This window comes from Diabrotica virgifera, chromosome 6, assembly GCF_917563875.1.
Source record: "Diabrotica virgifera virgifera chromosome 6, PGI_DIABVI_V3a".
Classification (NCBI taxonomy): Eukaryota; Metazoa; Arthropoda; class Insecta; order Coleoptera; family Chrysomelidae; genus Diabrotica; species Diabrotica virgifera.
The window spans coordinates 15,450,785-15,456,784 of record NC_065448.1 but is presented as its reverse complement, the minus strand read 5'-3'; positions in this window follow the sequence as shown (position 1 = coordinate 15,456,784).

Genomic DNA, 6,000 nt, shown 5'->3' with positions numbered 1-6,000 from the left:
AGTTGACTGAAGGTTAAGTTCATGAATTACATTTTTCTGATTTAATTGTAAAATATTGATTGCTTTATCGTATCGTTCTCCATCGTCGGCATCTAAAGTTCCAAAAGCCCATTTATTAATTTTGCCTATTCCATCTATTAAACCTCTTTTAGAGCGAATATGTGGATTTAAATTTTCAAATTTTCTTTCAAGAATTTTTATTAAGAATTCGGTTCTTTTTGTCATTTGTTCAGCTAAGTTATGAAAAGATATAGGGTTAGAAGCATTACTTACTATTAGACTATTCTTAAGGCTATAAAAATGTTTAGTTAAACTAGTTATCTGTTTAGTTACTTCTCTTAAATCTAGATAGTGTATAAAAGTATGCTTAGTGTAAATAATTTTACAGGGTCCTAACAATATGGGTAACAAAGGGTTCGATATAGGAGTAATTTTTACATCTTCTCCTTCACATCTATGTTGAAGTGCCAGGAATATCAGGAGCAAACACGTTGTCCGGATTTTCATTTTCCTGAAAAGATATTTTTGGTTTTATTTTGGGTTTTCTGATTATATTTTTATGGTAATTTCCTTTATTAGTTTGTAATATAAGACCTGAATCTTGAACAATTTCAGTCTTTTTAAATTTGGGTGCCTTTTTATCGCGCAATTTTGTTTTGACGTATGCAACGTCTTGGTTAGAAAAATCTGGAGGGTCATTTCGATTTTCATTTAATTTATTAATTATTTTTTCTTTTGTTTCTTCGTTTCTAGTTTTTATTATTTCATATAACTGTTTACTTGCTTTTTTATGATTTTGTACATAGTAAGATAATATAAGGTTATCGTCCAAGTCAAAAGGATCTGGACTATTAATATGTCCTTTTATGATTTCAAATGGGGTAAATTTAGTGATGGAATGAATTGAATTATTATAACTTAGAATAGCATGTTTTATTAATTGATTAGGGGTTAATTCTTTATTTTCCTCTCTAAGACAGCGAAAGCATTCTATTAATGTAGAATGAAACCTTTCTACGGGAGAGTTGGAATTACTATTTTTAGAAGTTGTGAAATGTAGTTCTATATGGTGAAGTTTACAAAAATCTTTAAGGTCATTATTTTTGAATTCTGTGCCACAATCGGCGGTAATTTTATATGGTAAACCATGGTGGCTTACAAAGAGAAGTAAATTTTCCACTACAGAGGTGCCATTGACACTAGGTAAAGGGTATGCTTGGGCATATCTCGAAAATGAATCTATGATCGTTAAATATGATTGATTAGAAATTTTAAAGACATCTACATGAATATGTTCAAAGGGTTTTGATGCAGTGGGAGTTAAACTAAATTTTATAATTGGAGGATTTCTATCGTATTTATTTTTAAGACAGGTTTCGCAATTATTTATAAATTGTTCGATATCTTCTGCCATTTTTGGCCAATAGTAACGTGATCCTAAAGACATTTTTACTTCGTTTATACCACGATGTCCTTTTTTGTGTACATGATAATATTCTAATTTTTCTTTTTGTTCCTGCGTATTTATTATGTCAGTTAAAAATTTTGTGGAATGTACAAATTTAAAAGCAGAATTTTTAAAATAATTCTGAACTATTACTACAAATGTTTCTGGTAAAATATTTTCTCTAAAATACAATGCATAAATCTTTTTGGGGTCTATATATTCTTTTACAAATTTAAAAATACTTTCTTCAATATTTCTTTGGGGTAAAGTAACATAAAATCTATTATTATCAAATATTTTTTCATTTTTGCATTTTATTTTATTTATTTCTCCACCTATTATTATAATTTGATTTTTATAAGTATTTAAAGCTCTTTCGGTTATGGGTATACCTAGAATTGGATTTTCTAAAGAAGTATGACACGTTTCTAAATCTGAGTCTTTTGTTTCTGGATTTTCGAAAGGGGGTCGAACTTGTATGTCCGAAATAATATTTATTTTATTTGTTGATCCATCATTTAGTAAGGAGTCAAGGTCTCCTTCTGAAAGTTGCGGTAAATCGTCTAAGTTGCTTAGTTCATTATCTATTATTTCATTTATGTCGCCTAAATTAACATCCATCGATTCTGTCTCGATAGCATTCAAGTCGGAATCTATTTTAATTCTAGAAAGTGCGTCGGCTACTTTATTATTTTTTCCTTTTAAATATTGAATATTATAATCAAATTCTTCGAGCTTAAGTCTCCACCTTACTAAGCGAGAGTTTGGCTCTTTAAGTGAGAACAACCACTGAAGGGGTTTATGATCAGTTAAAATTTGGAATCTGCGACCGAAGAGATAAGGTCGAAAATATTTGCAACCATATACAATCGCTAATAACTCTTTTTCTATGGTTGAATAATTAATTTCGGCTGAATTCAAAGTACGTGAGGCGTAACATATAGGATGGTTATCTTGCATTAGAACAGAGCCTATTGCGAAATTAGAGGCATCTGTTATTAATTGAAAAGTTTTATTAAAGTCAGGATAAGCTAAAATAGGTTCTGAAGTTAAAAGATTTTTACAAATATTAAAACAGTCTAAGAATTCTTTATTGTGGATAACTTTCTGATCCTTTTTCAAACACATGGTCATAGGTTTAGTTATAGCTGCAAAGTTTTTAATAAATTTTCTATAGTATCCTAACAAACCTAAAAATGATTTTATTTCCTTCTGTGTACGAGGGATAGGAAAATTTTTAATAGCTTTAATCTTTTTTGGATTAGGCTTAACTCCGTCTGGGGTCACTATATGCCCTAAAAATTCAACTTCCTTTCTGAGGAATTCGCATTTATCAATTTGTATTTTTAATTGTGCATCTTTTAGTTTTGCAAACACTAATTTTAAATTTTGAATGTGCTCTTGGAGACTTGTGCTAAAAATAATTATATCGTCCATATATACCATACAGATTTTATTTTGTAAATCCTTTAATATTTCATCCATTACCCTTTGGAAGGTGGATGGTGCGTTTTTTAAGCCAAAAGGCATTCTTAAAAATTCGTAGTGTCCATTATTAACGCTGAATGCTGTTTTTTCTATGGAGCAGGGGCTCATCTCGATTTGATGAAAACCGCTAGCTAAATCAAGAGTAGTAAAATATTGTGCTCGTCCTAATTTGTCCAATATTTCGGTAATATTGGGTATCGGATATCGATCACTAATGGTTTTATCGTTAAGTTTCCTATAATCTATAACGCAACGAAATTTTTGTTGATTGGAAGAATCGAGTTTCTTCTTTACGATCCAAAGCGGCGATCCCCAAGGACTGCTGCTGGGTCTAATAATCCCGTCGTCTAACATTTTGTCAATTTGCTTTTTAATTTCTTCCTTGTGGACATACGGATATCTGTACGACTTTACATGTACAGGTTCTTCGTCGGTTGTTTTAATAACATGTTTTACTTTTGACGTAAATGTAAGTGGGTCACCGGGTTTCAAAAATATATCTTTATATTGAGAGCATAATTTGATAATTTCGGATTTTTCTTCTGCGTTCATATGATCCGTTCTAACAAGATTTTGTATTTGCATTTTATCTATTTTATGTTTATTTTGTCTATTAGAAAATTCAAATTTATAACATTGATAAACATTAGAATTATATGGATAAGCGTATAGGGGTTTTAATAAAGTTATAGATAAATTTTTATTTGTTTCATTGACAAATTCTACTAAAGCTAAACCATTATTTGCTACAGTTAGCATTTCTGGTACATACATATCACCTAAAATTATCTTATCAATTAATATTTCACCGTTTGGTACGGTCACAGGCACTTCCTTTAAAATCTTTTCATAAGGGCCAACAGATATTTCAAACTTTATGTCTGATGGTTTTCTAAATTTAATAGGGATTATTGCGTTAGTGCTAACAAGACATTTATTATTAAGGTCAATATTAAACCTCATTGATAATAGGTCATTTATACCGACCACGCCGTCGAAAAATTCGTGGAAGTCGTATAATATGAAATTTAAGGTATTGTCGCGGTTAAATTCTTGAAACGCTGGTATCGCAGCTTGGTATTTGATATTTTTCGTACCGAGAGACGTGGAAATTGAAACGTTGGAATGAAATATACAATCTGAATAAAATTGTTCAGCAATACTTGGTTTTAAGATTGACTTAGTACTACCGGTATCTACCAATAATTTTAATGGAGGATTAGAAATAGTAATATAAGGTAAAGGGTTATTAGAGGTTAAATTCAATTCGATTAAGTTATTTGGTTTTCTGAGGCGGCTTCCTGAAAATTCTGAGAAAAATAATCTAAATCTACTTGCTCACTGGAATGGATATCTGCGTCGACGTCGCTATGCGTCTGTTCGCATTCCTGTCCATCGTAATCATTATTATATAATTCTTCAGCTATTATATTTGGCTTTTGCCCATTATTTTGAAAATAGTTTCTCCTAAAATTATTTGTTCTTCTATTGAACGTTGACGGGAATCTAGAATTTGTAGACATATTCATCGGTTCCGGCTTCGGAAGGCGATGCTGGGGAATTTGATTTGGTCTGAAAATATTCGTATTTCGGGAAGGTCCGAAGACTTCTGAGTTCGTTGGGAGATTTTTAGGGGGTAACTGTTGAGGCTGTACGTTAATAGGTTGGCGAGGCCATGGGGGATTTTGAAAATAATTATTATTTGTATTAAAGTTTGGATTTGGGGGAATAGAAGAGTTTGGTTGAAAATATTGATTGCTCATAGGATTATAAAATTGCCTGTTTGGATTAGGGAAATTCTGCTTTCTGAAATTGTTTCTATTTTGGTGTGATTTATTGTCATTAATATCGGAATAGAGTTTTTCGAAGTTCTCGAATTCATTTACATAAGCTATGGCGTGTTCTAAAGAAGCTGGTGCTTTTAAATGCATATTATTTCTTAATGTGCCGGTACAACCCGCAATAAAAGTATTTAGTGCTGTATTTTCGCAAAATTGTATGAAAACAACTTTTTGATTTGCATCAAGATTAGTATCATTGCTAATTCTTTGTACTATACTACTTCTCAATAATTGTAATCTATTTCCAAATTCTATTAAATTTTCATTTCTTTGTGGCCTAGTTCTAGTCAGTTCTTGTGTTAAACATTCTAAGTTACGTTTATCAGAAAAACATTGTATAAGCGCGGCGTTTAAAAGTGTCCAATCATTTAATTCTACCCTATTTCCTACCATAAGCTCAGCCTTTCCTACAAGTTTATTTTGAATACATTCAAAAATGTGATTATTTAATTCTTGGTCATTATATGCTCTATATGTAATAACTAAATTATCGCAAAGAGAAATAAATTTGTTTAAGGTATTAGTATCGCCATCATAAGGTCTAATATTTGAAATTTTTGATTTAAATAATTCCCAATTAATAGGACGACGTTCAGCTTGACTAGTTGCCATTTTAATATTTTTCTTATCTTTACTCTTTTTACTTTTAAAGCTTACTTTTAAATTCTTAAGAGATTCTACCAAGGAATCTTCATCAATCATAAAAATTAAAATATCGTTTCATAAACAATGTCTTAACAAAACTATCTTCCGAATTTATGAAAAATAAATAAGGAAGGCAAGAAGGAAACTTGGCACTCACCTCGATAGTCTTTGCCAACTACTTCTCCAAATTCGTCTACCCAAATGAAGGTCTGCTGTCACTGAAGGGCTGCTTTCCACTGGGGCTGCTTTCCACAAAACGGAATGTTCGTTTGGATTTGCACTTAAGGTGTTAAAACGCCAAAGTCCCGAAAAGTTCTGTTTTCCGATAAATACGAAATTCACAGTTTCGCGACTCGCACAAATCCTACTGACTGCGCCAATTTTGGATTTCGAAAAATGAAATCGGTTTTTAAAAAATATTTTTATTTCTAAACTACAATTTTAAATATGACTGAACTCGACAAGACCAAGAATAATAATGAATTTTACAATGCAAATATAATGAAACAATCTAACAAACTTCTGGTGGAAACTGCAGAGTAAGCTGCAGGTGTTGGTTGGGATTCTGCCAGGTCCGGA